This window comes from Lichenostomus cassidix, chromosome 6, assembly GCF_008360975.1.
Source record: "Lichenostomus cassidix isolate B80296 chromosome 6, HeHo_3.0, whole genome shotgun sequence".
Classification (NCBI taxonomy): domain Eukaryota; kingdom Metazoa; phylum Chordata; class Aves; order Passeriformes; family Meliphagidae; genus Lichenostomus; species Lichenostomus cassidix.
Window position 1 is genome coordinate 26,425,456 of NC_139487.1, and position 19,214 is coordinate 26,444,669.

General features: G+C 38.7%; 1 protein-coding gene across 1 annotated transcript in view; it reads right to left on the reverse strand.

The window, feature by feature from the left end:
* BMPR1A (bone morphogenetic protein receptor type 1A) overlaps window positions 1-19,214 on the reverse strand; it is a 72,948-nt gene that overhangs the window by 23,272 nt on the left and 30,462 nt on the right. Inside the window, exon 2 of the mRNA XM_085064159.1 lies at window positions 12,724-12,845. The gene's annotated coding sequence lies outside the window, so the exon portion shown is untranslated. The remainder of the gene's footprint in view (window positions 1-12,723; window positions 12,846-19,214) is intronic.

Sequence of the window (19,214 nt, forward strand, 5' to 3'; positions counted from 1 at the left end):
CCTATTAAAAAAAAATAATGCTCTTCACCAGTACTTTGTACCTGAATCTTCCTTCCAGTAATATTTTACTTTTCACTGATATACATATCAAATTGTATATAAAACCATGTAATAAAAATCAAAGAGAACAAATTCTGTTATAATACCCCATTTTAAAACAAAAAACACCTTTCCAGACTCCCATTAAACAAGAAGACTCGCAGCCCTGGCTAAGGCACAAAATTGAAAGAGAGTAACAGCTGGAATTTCTCCAAAACCTGCCTGATAAAAAAGTGGAGAATGACAAAACTAAATAACGACTTCAAATATATTAAAGCACCAATTAACACCTGGAATGCTACCCTGCCAAGATTCAAACCCATAGGCCAATCAGTTGATTCTGAAATTCTCAATCTCACTTTTCTAGTGTAGCCATGAAGAAGTGTTCAACTATAATCAACTAAAAAGTGATTTATTCATCAATGGTAACACCTGATTTTTCTGCATTGTATTTTACTATCCTTCCTAATAACAGTTTATTGAAGAAAACACTTTTATTATTAAAACTATGGGGGTTTTGTTTGAACTGGAACTCAGCAGTGAATTCACGGCACTATCACAATAGTCCAGCCCTATGTTCTGTATGACTCCAAATATATGAAGCTGAAGTGTGCAAGATCTGTCATATGGTCCAAAACAACTGTGAAAGCAGGCAGTTCAGTGGTAACTGTTCTTTAGATGTGGCTATGTAATATTTTTAACAGCATGATCCCCAAACCAAGTGAGTTGTGCTGTTCCAAATTTCAATAAAGAATGATAGTGCTGAATGTAACAACAAAGACAGTATTGTAAAAGGGGAACAGATGAAAAAATGGCAATCTTAGACTTCTCAAGAATTAGAACATACAATCCACTTCAACAGACAAGATACTGCAAACCATTGGCAGCAGTACATGTAACACCAAGTTAATGTATTTAACACAACAAAACGACAACATATTAAACGGTTCTCTGATGTGTAACTCAGGCAAGAAGCAACTTAGGTAACTGTAAGCATGTTACCTCAATCACAGGTACAGTTTTGAACAGAACTTTGAGATGGAACAGAATGCCAGAGATAAACTAGACTGACAGTCTAACTCAGTGTGCAACAACAACTTTCCTGTAAGATTATAAAAAAACCTGATATGGTGCCACAAAGAAAATTACTCATTTGGATGAAGAAAAGAGGGATTATAAGAACAGTAAAGAATTCACTACAGGGCAGACAAGTACTTTCAAGAACAGAGATTAGTAGTCTAGTTCAAATGGCATTTGAGGACCTTGATTCTTGATTCAGCTTGACTGAAGAATACTCACCCTTTTCATTAATGAAGTAGGCACAGAAAGCAAAACTTTGATAAAATTTGCTGACAAACTTAAATTGTCAGTTCAGCTGAGTGCTGTTTTCATGCAGAAAGATTTGGATCATGTGAAGAACTGAAGTAACAGAACTGGGATGAAGCACAATAGCATGAAATTGGGAAAGTCATGCATATTGGTAGCTCTGAGGAATTGCTGCTTCACACAGATTAGAAGTTCACACACAAGACATAGCTATGTCCAAGGGCTGCAGGACACCAACAGATTACAGAACATCAGACACATCCGTGTGATGTTGTTGGGAGAAAGACACAAACACAACTCTAGTATTTCCCAGGAGAAACAGTAAGGCATGAATAGCATAGAGACAATATAATTAATAAATTTAATGTACACCTAGAGGGATACTACCTCAAGGAAAGACAGACATTTGGAGATAAAAACAAAAGAAAATAATACAATTAAGACAGTTAAAAAGCTGATGGGTAAATAAGTACACTTTAAAATGTAACAGGAATAAACACAAGAAAAGACAGACAGCTATCCAACCTGAAAAAAATTACTGGTTCAACAACTATGTATGGATTAGCCATTAAAAGTCATTTAGATCAGAAATTAGAAGGCAATTCCTAACCACTGGTTAGAAGGTTGTAGGGCAGATTTTCAAACTAAATAGAGCTCAAAAACTTAATTAGTCTTTAGTTTATAAAAGACACCATCTCATGTAGCTACAGGTGTCAGAATGGAAACAGACTGATCTGGGACTGCATTTTATTATTCAAAATAAAAAAGAACTATAGTTAGCTTTAGCATATTCAAAATCAAATGTCAAATTTAACCAAGCCCATAACAAGAAGAAAGTTTCAGATTGTGTACTGTGTAATTCTGTCAAATACTTGTACAAGTCTCCTTTTTAAATGTGTTTCTATTATTCTATTGCAAGGCATGCTTACACAAATTGTAGAAAAGTGTCACAGTGCAACACTCAGACTACCTATGCCTGAGTGCTGTCAAACATGTTCAATTTAAAAAGCAAGGTAAATCCACCACCAAAATCTGTCAAGAAATGGTACAGCTGATAGAGAAGACTGCTGGCCATTGCAAAGACTGCTGGCTGCATCAATAAAAACCACTTCAAGTAAGGCCCTATTTGTTTAGACACTAATCTGTTCAAGCTCACAGAAGTAATTTCATTGAATTGTGTAAGAATTATTTAAAATTATTCCTGATTGCATAAATTTAAAAGCCAATAGAGTGCGTCAATTACACAAATGTTTTTTTCTTTCTACAAACTGAAGTGAAATCTGGAATGCTAAATGAAGCACATATGTGTGTATTATATACTTCTCAAAAGACTGAAATGAAAAATTATATCTTAGTTCTCTCTGCAGTACATAGAACACATAGAACACATGTACTGCAACACATTTGTTCATTCAGAAACACAAGACCACAAGAAAAGTTTTTTTGCAGCAGGGGTCTTAAACAGTCTTAGATAAGGACTTATTTCTGACCAGTGGGTAAAGCCACCAAAATGCACCTTGGAAAGGCAAACAGATACCTCCTGAAAGGAAGACTTCCCACTGCTGGCAAATATCAAATGTGTGTAACATTACGGAAGAATTTAGAAGGCAAAGTATTAAATTATGATGTATCTGTCTGTTTCATAAACAAAGTTGTTAACTGTGAAGAAATTAAAGCCTAGCTGCTTTTTACCATCCCCAGCACAATTAGGTAATTGGGGACGCCACTCATTGGACTTTTGAATGCCCATCTTACTGTTACTCTGGAATCCAATTAACTAACTGCTACAAAGTTTCTTCTACTAAATTAACTACAATGAAATGCAGCAAAATTGTTTTCCCAGTGCAATCATGTACTCAGACATACTGTAATGTGTTACAAACATGACACATTCTCTTATTTGAACATATTGAGAAAAACTTCAGTACACAATTTTTATTCACCTTGACCCATTTCCCTTTTTTACAACTCCTTCACTTTGGTGATAAGCTGGCTTAGAGCTTCTGCCCTTAAGACAACTGGCAAATGGACACCCATGCTCATTCCACCATAAATGACATCAGCTTCTGCTATTCTACCCAGAAGCTATCACTCTTGCTTGTTTTTATAATCTATTTATCATTTTTGCTAGTTCCTTATTGTCATACCACTCAATGAGAATAAAGAGAAAAGCCTCCACATGTAATACATTCCATTGCTAAATTTAATAAACCCAAATGGGGAATCATAACTTATACCTTTTAGATCTCATTCACAAAAAAGACACTTCCTGGGTGCCTTTTGTTCACTAAACATAAGCAGCAAGGGAAAAAAATCATCAAAATCATTAGAAATTTTACATGTCACTATTAAAAATCTTATGGTCATACTATACTGCCTACAAGACTTATCACATATTTTGGCTCTGAGTTTCAATAATTTGATACAAATAATATACCTAGGTTGAGGAAAGGAAAAAGCTGTGCCTCAATCCTGAATATACATTTCCTCACTTTTACAGAAGTGGAAAAAGGACCCTAAAATCAGTGTGCCAGTGCCTTGAAAATTACAAATGCTTTCATAGAACGTGTTTCTAATGTGCAACATCCCTTTCAGCACTGTAAAGACTAATGAATGTTTTCACAACCTCACAGTAATTTTTTCATAATTTAAGGAGAGTTGTTCATTAATCTATGTAAAAAAAAATAAATCCCCAGATCAAAAAACTGACAGGGTAAGCATTTCTATTACTTAGCTCCCATGATCTTGGCTTGTTTCTGTTACACCTACAACCTCTGCCCAATCTAGATGAAGAAATTCACAAGTTCTTTATGTCTCCAAAGGACCCACAGGAGGGTGGTGTAAGCTCATTTCCCACTAGGGGCACGTCGCTAAAGCCTACCTCTCACACAGAACGTTTACAAAATGTGCTTGCCATTTAAAAGACACATCACTCCATTTTCAATTTTTGCTACAAAGGAGAAAACAGCAGCAACAAAGCTGAGACAACACGGGGTTTGGGAGTTCGCCTTTTTTAACATGAGAAAAAGACTGCATACTGCCTCTCTCCCTCTCCCCCTGGGCTGTAGCAGCCCCAGCTCTTGTTGTGTAGGTAGTGCGATGTTTCCAAGTCGCTGGCCGGCCGCCAGCACATGAAGCGAGCGGGAGGCGCTCCCCCCGCGGCCCCTCCCGGCAGCCCAAGGCGCCCGGCCTGACATGCTTTTCAAGGCGTGCTAGACTGCAGCGCAGACTTTCTGGCTCCACTTCCATTGTTTGCACGGCTGCTTTGCTCCTTATCCAGAGCCTGGATTAGCATAAGAATACTGTCTTCCCCCTCTGCAAGCCAGCTCCCCTCTAGAAGACCTCCACCCCTTAAGAATAAACATAGAGTTGGGTTTCTTTTTTTTTCGGATTTTCTCTTTAAATCCCCTTTTCCTATTGAGGGCTTGTAGAAACCAATAAAATAAATAAAAGGCTAAACAAGCGAGGCTGACATGGCTCAGAAAGGCCCGATTGCATAGATTAGTAATTACCAAGGTCAAACGAGTCAAGCTGATAATGCACGGAGCCCTCAGTCCTCACACTCACACGGGGGGCATGAAAGTTATTAATGGATACGCTTTCCGTGCAGAGCTGGAAAGAAATAAATTTAGGAAGGAGCAACAGAAAGGAGGTTTTAAATCCCCCTTCCTTTTAATTTCCACCTGGAAGATGGAGTTTCAAATTACTGAGAACAGATAGGAAACATTACTTCTAAAGACAACCCTCAGCCAAAAATACAAGCAAACCCCTCCAAAGTGCGAGTGGTGATGCCTTGTGCAGGGAATCTGCCTTCTAACACATCTGCAAACCCTTTTCCTCTGCTATGTGACAAAGGGACTATAGTGTCCCTTTTTGAGCAAGGGACGTGTGATCTAGTATTAAAAGAGACCAACAAAGGAGCATTTCACTAGAAGCAAACTGCTTGCCCAACGCTTCAAACTGTCAACATGGACATATTTTTTTGTTCTGCTACCCAGAAGATAACAGCTGCCCAAGTTAATTCACACATCCTTTCGTGAACAAGATAAAAACGCACTTCCAAATATTACTTCATAAGCAAGCAATGTAATTTTTAAATCATCAAATTCAGCACTCCCCTGCAACGGGTGAGAGATGAGCTTTCTTTGACAGTATTTGCTCGATACATACAAACAGCAGAGACAAGACTGGCAAGTTCAACATCCTGAAGATTTGCTAATACAAAATGCTGCTTGGCAAGGTAAGCCTTAATCCTCATTTTCCTCACCTGCTTGCCATGCCCACAGAGGCACTGTACTCTGCTGAGAGGAGAAACTCCCTGTCTAGCTGTTCCCACAAATCACTGTACATAATACACAGATATCCTCAAAGAAGTGGTCTCCATCAGTCTTCCAAAGAGGCATTTTAATAGCTGGATAGGACAAACAAATGAAATAGGAGGTGCTGCTCTTTTATGCTCCTCTAAAAGACTGCTGTGGCAGGGTGAAGTTATTTTTCATGCGTTCTTAATACAGAAACAAAATTTTAGATAAATGTAATTTGAAAATTACATTTAACTATTAAATTTGTTCTTTGTCTTAGTTATATTACCTTCATAATTTAAAATTTCAACCTCTCTTAATTCTCAAATTCTCTCAAAATTCTTTTGAATTTTAATGAATAGTAGTGGACTATTTAATTTTTGAATTTTAATGAATAGTAGTGGACTAACTTTTGTCATCTGTGAGCCTTCACTTCACCCTAGAAACTTCTGTTGGGGTATTTTTATGAGATTACAAACTCCAGGCAAAAAGTGCAAGGAGGTTACCACCATCACAGCAAGGACAAAAGAAGTCAGCAAGTATTATCAGTGGCAAGTTTAGAATAGCCTAAACTAGAATAATTCATTATCTTACATAGAAGCTGCGAAGTGTTCATATACTCTCAGTATCAGTGATAAGTGCTTATGTATAAAGCACAGCATGCTCACCTACCAAGTTATCTCACAGATCGTGGATATAATAAACTAAACTGCTATATTAAGAAAGTGCCTACACAGTACAAATAATGCAAAATGAATTATATCCTGCATTCAGCCTCTGTTTTCATCTGCAACATTTAATTTCAATATGACATATGTAAGAAAGTATTATTGCTCTGGGAAAAATTTCCAGGACTCTAAACATATGTGTCTGAGCATTACCTTACCCTGTTAGTGTTCTGCAAGTCTTGCTGAGATGAAAACAGATTTTAATGCAAACTTCAGTTAAACTCTTAAGTGCACTGTAGATCCGTTTGGTTAAATAAATGCAGAAACAGCATGGCATGCACATGCACACAAATATTCCTCTTAAATTTGAACAATGTACTTTCATCAAATACAGCTTCAAAGTTATTTCCAAATCCAAACACAGTAATCTTTCAATAGGTAGACAAAAACAGAGTTCAAAGGTAATGCTACTTCAACAGTTATAATCCTCTATTTCCCTGCATCAAAGTGCTAAAGAAATACTGTTAATTTGTTTTTTCACACAAAATTCAAAAGCAAACATGAGCTTTCTGGTCATGAGATTAATGAGATTAAAAATCTCCCATTTGTATTCAAGCAACTACACCAGTTCTTTTCTCGGTGCAAAAAGGTTATTTTCAACACACTACGAAACGTTTTTCAACAACTCTTGCACAGTAAAACTAAGGACAGCAAAACATCAACATGTAGGGTAGAAGCTTGGTTTGGTTTCAGATTAAATGAAGTTCACATTTGACTAATAAAAATTCTGTAACTTTTTTTCATTTAAATCTTTGCTTCTCTGTCCATATTATAAGAAAGCAACTGGACTATGACCTAAACAAGTGAAAAAGGTACAGAGATTATATGATATATTCCTTCTATAAATTTCACCTGGTTTTCTACTTTTTTCTTTGACCATCATGGTGTATGACTTAACCTGCCCATACTCATTATTACAGGAATTACTTGGACACTACTTTTTATTGCAAGCATTTCCCCCACTGTCCCATCATCTTTAAACTTGAAAGTATCTCCTCTAATGACTCAACAGTTCCTTAAGCCAAAAATCTTAAAAGTAAATACATCTTTCCTCCTAAGTCATCTCTTCATTAACTCTGGCAATTCAGTTATTCCCCAGTCATTCAAGATCACATTCTTGCACTGTCTCATTCTGCCTTTCCTTACGTTACTTCTGTCAAGGCTGTTAGTCCATCTTGGGGTGATTTATTCCTTCCACATCTTCACTATCAAAACCTTCATTCTTTCAGGATTCTTTAGCTTACATGAATCACCTCTAATAGGTGGAATTAGGGCTGATTCAAATTAAATCTGTGAAGGAAAAATTGAGGTTACAGGAAAACCACAGATTCCATAACGGGAAGCAATTTTTGTTGCTAGTTGAAGAGAATACAGAATTATTTTTGGCAGAGAGAAAGGGGACAAAAAGCCATCATTATTGAACCTTCTGTATCAAGCACTACATAGTATCTTGTAATACCAATCCTCTACCACATCCTGAGTATTTTCCATTTCCCTTTTTTGAAATTTTTGACACATTTGAGTTAAGAACTGTACTGAAACCAAACCAGCAGATGAAAGACTGCAGTAATCTACTGGGTCCATGTGACCAGGTTTTGGTAGTGGGGAGCTTAAGGGCTGGATTCTGGGAGAAGCTGCCAGGAGCTTCTCCCATGCCCAGCCAAGGCCAGCTGGCTCCAGGACGGACCTGCCGCTGGCCAAGGCTGAGCCCATCAGGAATGCCAGTAATGCCTCTGAGATAACATATTCAAGAATGCAAAAAAGTTACTGCACAGATGTTGCTGTGGCCAGGGAGGAGAGGAGTGAGAATATGTGAGAGAAACAACCCTGCAGACACCAAGGTCAGCGCAGAAGGAGGGGCAGGAGGTCTCCAGGCACCAGGACACATCTCCCTGCAGCCTGTGGTACAGCCACGGTGAGGCAGCTGTGCCCTGCAGCCAGGGAGATCCACGGGGATGCACAGATCCACCTGCTGTCCGTGGAGAAGCCCACGCCTGAGAGGAGTCTGGGAACCCATGGCAAAGCTGTGCTGGAGCAGGGTCCTGGCAGGGACCTGCACACTGCAGGTTTCCTGGCAGGACTTGTGACCCTGTGGGGGACTCCCATGGGAGCAGGCTGTGCCTGAAGAACTGCACCCTGGGGAGAATGACGCACACTGCAGCAGTCTGTGGAGCAGGGAAACAACTCCCTCCCTGAGCAGCAGCAGGAACATGTGATGAACTGATCATAACCCTCACTCCCCTGCACTGGTAGAGGGGAGGTAGGGCCCCGAAAGGAAGGAGGGGTGGGGAAAAGGTGTTTTTAAGATTTTAATTCACATTATCCTGCTCTGATTTTGTTAGTAAGCCATTTCAAGTAATATCCCCAAATTGAGTCTGTTTTGCCTGTGATGGTAAACAGCGAGTGCTCTCTCCTGGTCTTTATCTCAACCCATGGAGAAGGGAGTGACAGAGTGGCTTTGGTGGGTGCCTGTGCAAATTTTAAAGACCAATAAAGCAAACTTTTGTTCCCCTCCTCCATTAAAACATTCTTATTAATTCAAAAATTGGCAATATCACCAAATATGAAATTTACTGAGTGGAGGGGAAACTGAGTAGACTGCAAGTGCACATTTACAAATTCCAAAATAACTCAAAGTGCACAGAACACCTGTATAAATATCCCTCTTCTTATACACTGCCATCTCAAAGACTTCAGGGACTCTCCTCTGCAGCGGCAGACCTCTTATCACTTCACTTTCATTCCACTGAAAGCTTAGGACTGAACTGTTTCTGTAAAAAACTTCCATATGCTTTACCTGCCAAATGAAACAAATAATTGTTTTTCAAACACCAGCAACCTGAATGAGCATGTTTGAACGAGAACAGGAATTTCAGATCTTAGAACAACAAAATGTGTTTGAAGCTTGGTGAAGTGTAGCCATTTGGGAATCCCTCTGCACATCTTCACCGTGGAAATTCTCCTAACAGATGTGACTAATGGCCCCTAAGTAGCATTACTCTAACAGATTCAGACTTTTACTCAAGATCCTGAAATTCCTGTTCTGTGCTGGAAACTCAAAACATATGTATTTTAAGGACATGATAAAAGTATTCCTTCCTTACATAGACTTGGCTATGGTACACAGTTAATTTTTTTGAAGGCTAGTACATATATCTGGTTTAGAAATAAGAAAAATTATCAAGTTTCTATCACAGTGTCTTTATAAACATTAAGGACATTATAAAAAGACCCTTATCTAAATCAGTCTTAGATTTTGGTAAGCTAACAAGCAGCTGTTTATTATTTTAATATTTAGTATTTTAAAATACATTTGAAGTGGACCCTTTGATTTATTTTAATTTTATTCAGTATCAACTGCAACACTTTAGAAACACTTTACCTTCATGAAACTTACTGGACCTTCACAACCTTGGAAACTCTGGAGAAGGACATTCTTCACTTTTCAACCCAGTTTAGAGGAATCTACTCCATAACTGACTACTTAGGACTGCTTCAAAATAGTACCATTGGAAAGAAACATTTTTCTGCTTTGTTTTGGCTCAAGTGAAAAAAAAAAGAATCAAAAGCAATTCTTGAAAACAAAACTAATCCCTGTATCAATGTTTGGTTGAAATCCACATTTCAACATTTCTAATCTAAACACTAAATAGAAAAATAAGCAAAAAGGTAATCTGGTATGTTTCAAATTACATATCCGTGTTACAATAATCTGGTTGCAAAATACATTCCTATCAATACAAACATCTTCAGACTGTACTGCAAATGCATTCCTTGTATGCTCTTCTCACTGTAAGATCTTAAATTGTTCCCTATCCTACCCCATACAATTCCCATCCTCAGACACAGAAATAAGATACAAGACTTAGCTTCCTTCTACTACACAGGAACTTGTCTAGATTTCCTTTGAATCTGTTGCCTGTTACACTTTCAACAGGAGCTCCTGGGCCAAACAGAGCCCACATAAAAATGAAGGGATTCTCAGCAGCTTAATCTGACCTTGCTGAGCCCGACAGTCTTGGCTTAGCAATAGGAAGGCTCTTGTTTTGTGTGGTCTGAGATCAAGATGCTGAGACTACTGGAATGAGCTGGATAAGCCAGAGGCAATGGGAATAAGGGAAGTCCTGTCAGGAGGACACTGCAGAACACAGCAACTCCAGAGGGGAACCACTGGCACTTCCTGTTTTGATCAACTGATTCACAAGATGACACAGCCTTCTGGTTACTCCACTCCTGGAAAATGCTTTGAGCACACTGACCTGCATTTCCCATTTGTGGTTTGAGCCTCAAGTGGCTCAGCCTGTTTGTTATGGAATTAACTCCTAACAAATAGTTTGCCACCAAGGAAATTCAATGGCAGCTAACCCAATGTTACAAAATAATTGTTTCCTAACAGAACAGAGAGGATCTTAGGCAGTCTTGATGATTAATAAAAAAATCATTGCAGGAATACCATCTCATCACTGGCACCCTTCATTCTGAAACACCTGGCATGTGTTTCTGGCTACTGAGTGAAAAAGCTCCATCACATAAGAAAAGATGGTCCTACCACTACTGCTTTGGAGGACACAGAAAGATGACAACTCTGTGGACAGTCGAAGCTGAAAAGTAGGAAGTTCTTCCTAAACTGTCAACTAAAGCTATTGGTTAAGTAGTTGTATGTTAGAGGCCTTTAATGTCCTTCTAACTCATGCCTTGCTGCAGGCAAGTCAAACTAAGGGAGCATTTGACATTTTAATAGGTGGTGCTGGGAATTCATTCAAGTCCAGTTTTCAACACCCCAAAGAAAACAAAGTAATCATACAACCAAAATATTTCTATTAAATAGACAACACTATACAGGACACCAGTTTCAGACAGTAATTGAGCACATGTAACCCTACTGATTACGTGTAATATACTAATCTGAATTTCTCCAGTTGTATTGCACTAGAAATGCCTGCACAAATTCACAGGTGTAATCAAAAGACAAACCTATTTACCCTACTAAGAGGTAAGAAAATTTGGCACTGTGTCACAAAATAGAGTAGAATTAGCAGAAGTACAATGAAGGGTTGTATTGCAGAGATTCCATATAAAGAAAGATAAAATAAACTATCTTGAGAACCATCAAGACATACAATGCTCTTCACTGAACCCTAAAATGTAAGCGACAATAAAAAAAATTTAATCCCTATTTCTTCTATGTAAGCCCATGAGGAACTAACAAATCAGGCAGCAGTTTTTGATGCAAACAAAAGACATCTTTTGTATATAACAAATATTTAAAACTAAACCACTCACTTCAACTGGTTTTTGTGGGTGTTCAAACTCATAAATGGGCTCAAAGACATACCTGAAAGCAGGTCAGGCAATGAAATACAATACTGCTGATCTCTCACTCAGGAACCACATAAAATGTCTGATCAACACCTGGGCAATGTACCCTGTTAGCATCTGGTATTTATAGTATTCCCCTCTTTTGGCCTTCATGATCAATTTTTTTTCTTTTGTCTTTGTCCCTTTGTTGTTGAAATTCAAGTATAAAAGGTATGAAAACAAGAGGCAGTACATAGGAGCAGCAATAATCAAAAAAGCAAGGACTTGCTTTTATTTGGTTCTGATAAGCTCCCCTCTTCTTGCCATTTGTCTGTTTTTTGACTTAGAAGCCTGTAATCCCTAGTATAAAGAGAACAAACTGTGAAGATAGAGAAATTTTGTTGTGGAGTGGTGTTGCCATTTTATTTTTTGCCAGATCAGCTATTTACATACAGAGAAAGCATAAAACAACCTCCCTCTCTCGACTGCTGCTAATACTACTCCTCTTTAAAAAGACAGTGACTAGAAGGCAGAAAAAGTAACTTGTGAAGGTGGTTGGGTGGGTGTGTGTGTTTTGTGTTTCCCTTTTTAAAACACTATTGTGTCCAGAGTTTTCAACCCAACTACTTATCCTGATGCCCTGCCACTTGACGCTGTGTAAAGCTTTTGCCTAGTCACATCAACAATATAATAAACTAAACTAATAATCAACTAAAGCACTAGTAGTATTCATGACCAAGCAGATTCTACCAAATAAAATTTGTCTGATACCACAACTTTATTCCAATGTGCCTTTGTACAACAGATGTCTCTGTAGTTGATGCTGATTTGTCTTCATAACTGAAACATGGACAGAGACCAGAAAAAACAGCTGTTTCAGTATGGTATTAAAGACTGCAAGTATGGTATTAAAGACTGCAAGCACCACAAAACGGTGGCTCAGAATTTTTTAATAAGATATGGTGGCTGCTTACCATATACTTTTTATCCCCGAAATACTTGAAATAAAATTTTACATGCATTAACCTTACCTCAGAATTGGGAAACTGAATGAAACTGTATTGTACTTCAAGCTTCCTCCAGACTGTTTTCATCTGTACTTCCACTTCATTAGTTCAAAGGTGGTATTATGGAAATGCATATTTCTATTGATCTGCAAAACACAAAGGACTTGATTAAAGAGATATCTTAAGAAACTGTGTTCACAATTCATGGTCTAGGATGTGAACTGCACATTGCAGCAACTTGTATCTGGAATTACAGAAACCATCTCTTATGATGTGCTGCTCCAAGCTTGAGAGAAGCTTCCAAAGAGTCATGCATATCCAGTAGCTGCATAGTTGCAGCATATTTGTAAAACACTGACACAAAAAGAATTTTAAAATAATTTTATTTATATCAGAAATTTATCATATTAAAAATAAACAAAAAAACCCCCCATTTCTATCCTTTAGTTTAAATACACATTTCTCTTAGATGAATGGTAATGTCAGGGTAGAAGGGTATTAAAAATCTCTGTAGAGAATTTTCCTATGAAAATAAGCCTTTCTCATCTCTTCTAACAACTCTTGGATTCTCCCAGTGTATACCAGCCAGATTTGCAACACTCCACATACCGGAGTTCCAATTTCTTTTCTTTTAAAAAGATCAGCAGACTAGAGAAACACAGAATCAGCTAGATTGGAAAGTATCTTTGAGACCATGAAGTCCAACCTATGACCTAACACCACCTTATCAACCAGAGCATGGCACTAAGTGCCATTCAGTCTTTTCTTAAACACCTCCAGGGACAGCGACTCCACCACTCTATGGGCAGCGTATTCCAATGCCCAATCACCCTTTCTCTGAAGAACTTCTTCCTAATGTCCAAAGAAAAGAAACATTGTTGGTGACACCGATGGGAAAAACAAACCATGCACAAGTCAACCTTCATTATAAACACCTGAGAATCTGTAAGACTGCAGCTCCACACCAACAATCCACTGGTGTCACACCATTAGTTTCAGTACACCAGAAACTGCAACATACAGAGAAATAATCAACAGGTTTACTGTAGCTGTGCACAGGCACAGTGCACAGTTCAACTCCTGGGAACTGAAAAGCAAGCCAAGAATTTGGACAAAGGCACTGGCAGTAGGGCTGGTTTGACTTTTTGTTTGCCTTACTGAACAGCAGTACATCCCAGCATCAGAGGAAAGCCTGGCACAGGCTCTTACCCAGCTCTCTTAAGGACTGTGAGCAAGCCTGATTTGTGTCAAGTCCCACTGTTTTCTAATGCATTGCGGATAGCCAAGATGGGCTTATCAGCTTTGTTCGTTTGATTCCACTGCGAGTAGATGCCACCTATTGCCAGCTTTTCCCATTTTATCAGTGTCACAATTTCTGAATGTTTCCACCATCTGAAGCTTTTAAGAAGATCCTTCAAGTATTTTATCATTTAAAAGTTGCATCCTTATGACTGCAATCACAACCTTGAAAATCACACAAAGGTTTAAACACCACTGTTCCAGCTATTAAAACATACTGTTAAATTAAATACTGTTAAATTAAATACTGTTAAATTAATATACTATTAAAAACATACAAGCACTTATACAGTGTAGAGATGTAATGACTTCTGAATACCAAGGATAGGTGGTATTGCAGGATAGGTGCAAATGGAGAAGCCATGTGCCTGCATGATTTCCAACAGGGAGAGTTTCAGCATCCACCCTCCCTCTCTTTCCCTTTCTAAGCACCATAAAGACCTTTACCACTACAAGAAGGTCAGAATACTTGTGTCTCCACGTCCATTTATAAGCACTGCTTCTCACACACTGAGGTTTAATAGTCTTGGTAATAAATAATAAATTTGTGCTAAATGGTAACCCGAAACCATCCAGAATATCAGATAGCACCAATTCTTCAAGACAACTGTCTCCTCTGAGCAGACAGGCTGATACTTGACTTATTTCTTCCATGGCAAAACTAAAAAAACATTCTAGCCCCACAACAATGTTTGGAGAGATTGTTTTTGCTTTTTTAAGTAAAGAATCTGCAAAATATACCCATCTCTTCTCCTCTAATCAAGGACCTCAAGTAAATATTGTGGTAGACTCCAAAAGAACAATAGAAAAGAGTTGGTGTGCTTTCTGTTTTTACAACACCTCCAATCTCCCTGTATCTAGTATCTGATTTATATAAAGCCCACTTTGTATTATTTAAAGAGGTTGCTTTACAAGGGTAAAGATATTTCTCAACAATGCAGCTCAGGGTTTTTTTGTTTGGTTTTTAAAACTACATCCTCCACAACATTTTTCCAAACTCCTACATTGATGAAATAGCTGTTCAATTCTCTAAGTACTCACTGCCTTTCCTGATTTCAATCCCATGTATCAGATATCCAAGCTCTCTTACTAAACAACCTTATTTTGGTGAACTTCCTGATCTGCATGACTCTAGCTATACCCAAATTAGCATTTAATTCAAATAAGGACTGCACTTTTGAAGTCCATCTCCCAAACAACCCTACTTTCCTTGCTTTGCTTTACATTGCAAAGCAGTCATCAAGTACACGAACCAGATTTCTTCTGAATAAAATTAGATCAGAGAATGAGCTTCAGGTGTACATTGTACATGCTCCAACCACCAAGAGGAATTCAGCCACAGAATCAGACCAGAACCAGCTTGAAATAAAACTCTCACCACCTGTATAGCATGGATGCCAGGTTCTCAGCACCTGACAGATCTGATCTTATTACACCACACTGCTCTGTAATGTGGACACAGACTCTTTTATGACTTACTGAATTTTTGTGTCAGTTCCAGATTCATCTCTCCCTTTTTTAAAATGGAAACTACAAAACCTCTGTCAGAGATGTGATTGAAGCTAATAAGTATTAAATTAAGGGAGTGACCTCACTGTGTTGCTATTTCTTCCACTTCTTCATCAGCTTGAAACGCTACTTGAGAACATACTCAATTTTATAAAAATCAATTTACTCAAATATTTATTTTATACAGTTATCCAAACTGTTTAACTATTGATATATAAGTTTTTCAAAATGTTTAGTGCCATTCTTGATGGCATCTTCCAGAGAAGTGCTATCAAGCACAAAATAAAACAAGTGAATAAATAATTTGCACAATGCTACCTTCACTTTATTAGAATCTGCTGTACTGCAGAACTATAAGAGGCACAACTTCAAAAGTACAGAGCCACACAGTGCTTGTCACTAGTTACATATTAAATCCATTGGTACAGACAGGGTTAAATACTTGACCATTCACTCCAGCTTCCAGTTACTTCTTTCCTGCTCTTTCACTACCTCCAACCATCACCATGGCAATTCTGCAGGGTGGCCATTCAGGTAATCATACCTTTATTTCAATTTATGAAACAGAACTTGTTTTGGAGTTACTGTAAATTCAGATCATGGCACAGACATGGGCTTGGATGATACCAGACCAACAGTCATACCAGAATTAAAAATAAAGGGCAATACCACTCAACATCTGAGACTTGGGGTTGGAGCAAAGAGGAAAAGGAGAAAAGCATGTGGTGCTCGCAGTGTGTCTCTGTGTGCAGTGTCAGAGTTCACAGCCAGCTGATGGCTCTGGTAACCAGAGATGGGAGAGGTTTCAGAAGCAGAGTTACTCATTTTCAGGTAAACTATAGGCCTAAACAATAGGCTTTTTGTTAGAAATCTATGCACAATGAAAATACACTGCAGACCCATATGGCAGCCTGGAAGATGCTTCCGTTAACAATCTCATGACTTCCACTAGAAAACATAGCCAGAGTTGCTGTAATCTAGAGAGAGTTTGAAAAATACTGAGTATATTGCTTTTACAGGACTACTACTGTTGTGAAATATGAGGAGAATTGCAAATGGAAAGCAACCATACTAAATTTCCAAACCCTACTTCACAGCTCATGTCCATAGATAGGAATTTATTAAGGAAACCCTTCTCAACGAATTTGCATGTGAGATAAACCCCCATAAATCCCCATTGCTGGGAAAAGCAAATATCCTACTGCCTGCGGCAGATTTGGGGCTTGCTGGTTTTGTCTGTCAAACAGTGAAGGTATGTGAGCAAGAACATCTCATTGAACAAACAGCCCTTCCAAATACAATGAGACCAATTTATGAAATAAAATAAACTGGCTGAACAAGCACATCACTTGCCACTCCCCTGGACGCCAAGTCTTCCAGGTAGCAAGAAGGAAAGTAAGAGCCTGAGATATGGTTCAAGCACATTTATTTGATCTTTGAAGCAAGGTAGTTCAAAATTGTTCATCATTAATAAAGTAAAAATATACCTATATGAAAGCTAATTTTAAAAATCAATTTTATACCTGGATTCCCTTGAGTTTTAATTAACAATCATTAAGTTATTCTTGCAAGGTATTAAAAATGCAAGGAATTATACAACATTCAAGCACTTCATGTCTTACACTTCTTCACATCTGTATACAGTGGTCTGGTCTTCCTATATATCTGGCCAAAACACTCAATTGGTTCAGGATATCACCAATCTTTCCAGCACTTCCAGGTCAATCTTGGAAAGCCAAGATTTTGTTATTTATTGATTACTGCATGGACCCTTGACGGCAAAAAGAATTCTTAAAAATTTGTGACAACTTCAGAAATACTACCCTGAAGCAGTTTGAAGGAAACAAGATATGACACAGACACAATACAGATTGAAACATCAACTGGTCCATTTCAGTACTAATCTAACCTGGCTGGTTGGTTGTGTAGGCAGGTAATGAATGAGTGCTGCTGCCACTAAGAGGAAAACCTCTTGAATGATCTTCCACTACCAGTCTGACAGAAAATACGGGACAAATGTGTACAATTCAAAAAAACCCCTAAAAAACTACAACTGCTTTTCTTTAAGTCAGGTCAGCCCCTTTTTTGAGGGAGAAAAAGTTCACTGTCAGAGCCACACAACTTTCTTCTTCCTGACTCTGGTTTTTATTTCATGAACATGACTAGCAGGAAGTTAAATCAATGCACTACACCTAGCAAAGCAACTTTTTTTTTTTTTTTGCAGAACACAGACAGCTCCTCTTGTCTACTCAAGAGGTATCAGAGGACTCCTCACATAATTTGCCCCTTTTCACAGGAGGAGAGAATCTGTGCCCTAGAACAACCTGAGTCTTTCCTTCTGAAGCCTTACAACCATGCAAGCACACACAGACACAAGACACCCTGAACAGGTAGCATCTGAAGGACCAACACACTCTTTAGCAGCTAAGCAAGCACTCTCCCTGTCCTTGTTACACATTTTTGTTTTCATCATCACAGTGCCTGTGATAGAAGACAAAATGGTCTACACGACCAAGCTGCTGAAAAATCATTGCCCCTGGGCATATCTAGAAGTATGAAAGCACAAATAAATTCCTGAGGAAGGTGGGTCTGTGCAGTACCAGACAGAAAAAAAGTGTGTTTTCCAGAATGACACAAATCTGCATAAATTACAATACACCATACTCTCCATAGCATCTAGTGGCACAAAAAATTTGTTATTGGAGCCATGAGAATCCAGGCACAAGGCTCATTCTCCCTCATCAGTAGGGCCAGATAATTCCACCAGGTTTTTACTTTGCCCTGGCAGATGTAACTTCCCCTAGCAGAAAGAGTCTAAGCCTCCTGATTTCTTGAAGGTTATCTTCAGTATCTTATTTTGGCATGCCTAGCTACATAATCTGCTGTCATGTGAAGGACTCTGCAGCCTGCTGTGCTGTGAGAGCAGGCTCTCTGCTCCCAGGGAAGCCATGGAGTTCCTCTCAGTCTTCTTAATTGTCATTCACCAGTGAGCCAGTAGAAGCTGAAAAATCAGCTCACTCTCCATAGTTTGGAGGTAGAAGGAATCTGACAACAGCTTGCTGTTAAAAGATAAGCAGTTACCCTCCAAAGGAAACACATCAGCCTCCAGCACTGGTGACAAATCAAAGCCACTGGTTCATTCCGTGCAGAGAGGTGAAGTCAGAATCTGACTTGTCAAACTTCATCAAGTAACAACTGGGCAAAAGCCTTTGCTGAGCAACTCCTTCTTTCATCACATCCCACAGCTCTCCACGTATCCAAAACAATTGCTCTAACAAATACCTTTGCTTTTCAAGAGAGGTGTGAAACTCAACTGCTTTAGCTCAACTTTGGAGGTACCTAGCAAAAGCTCCTCCACCTGCCATCTCAGCCCCCTCTTGGGATACTGATGACAGAGTGGCCTCACAATTAACAGTCTCCTGCTGTGTTTGACATCCCTGAAAATGCAATGCTGGTTGTGACATCATTGACTTCGCAAGTCTTTCTGAGTTGCAAAAATTTATCAAAAAGAACCCAGACCCAGGCTCCATGCTGTTCAGCCATCAGGCAAATCCCTCTGTCAACCTTGCCAGCAAGCTTCAGATGGTCAGTGGGCCACACTTGCCACCTGGCTAATAGGTTCTCTTGCGTGGATGGAAGCACCAATTAAATTCGATCACTTGGCACACAGACTCTGAGGCGCACATCCTTATCATAATACTGATCCT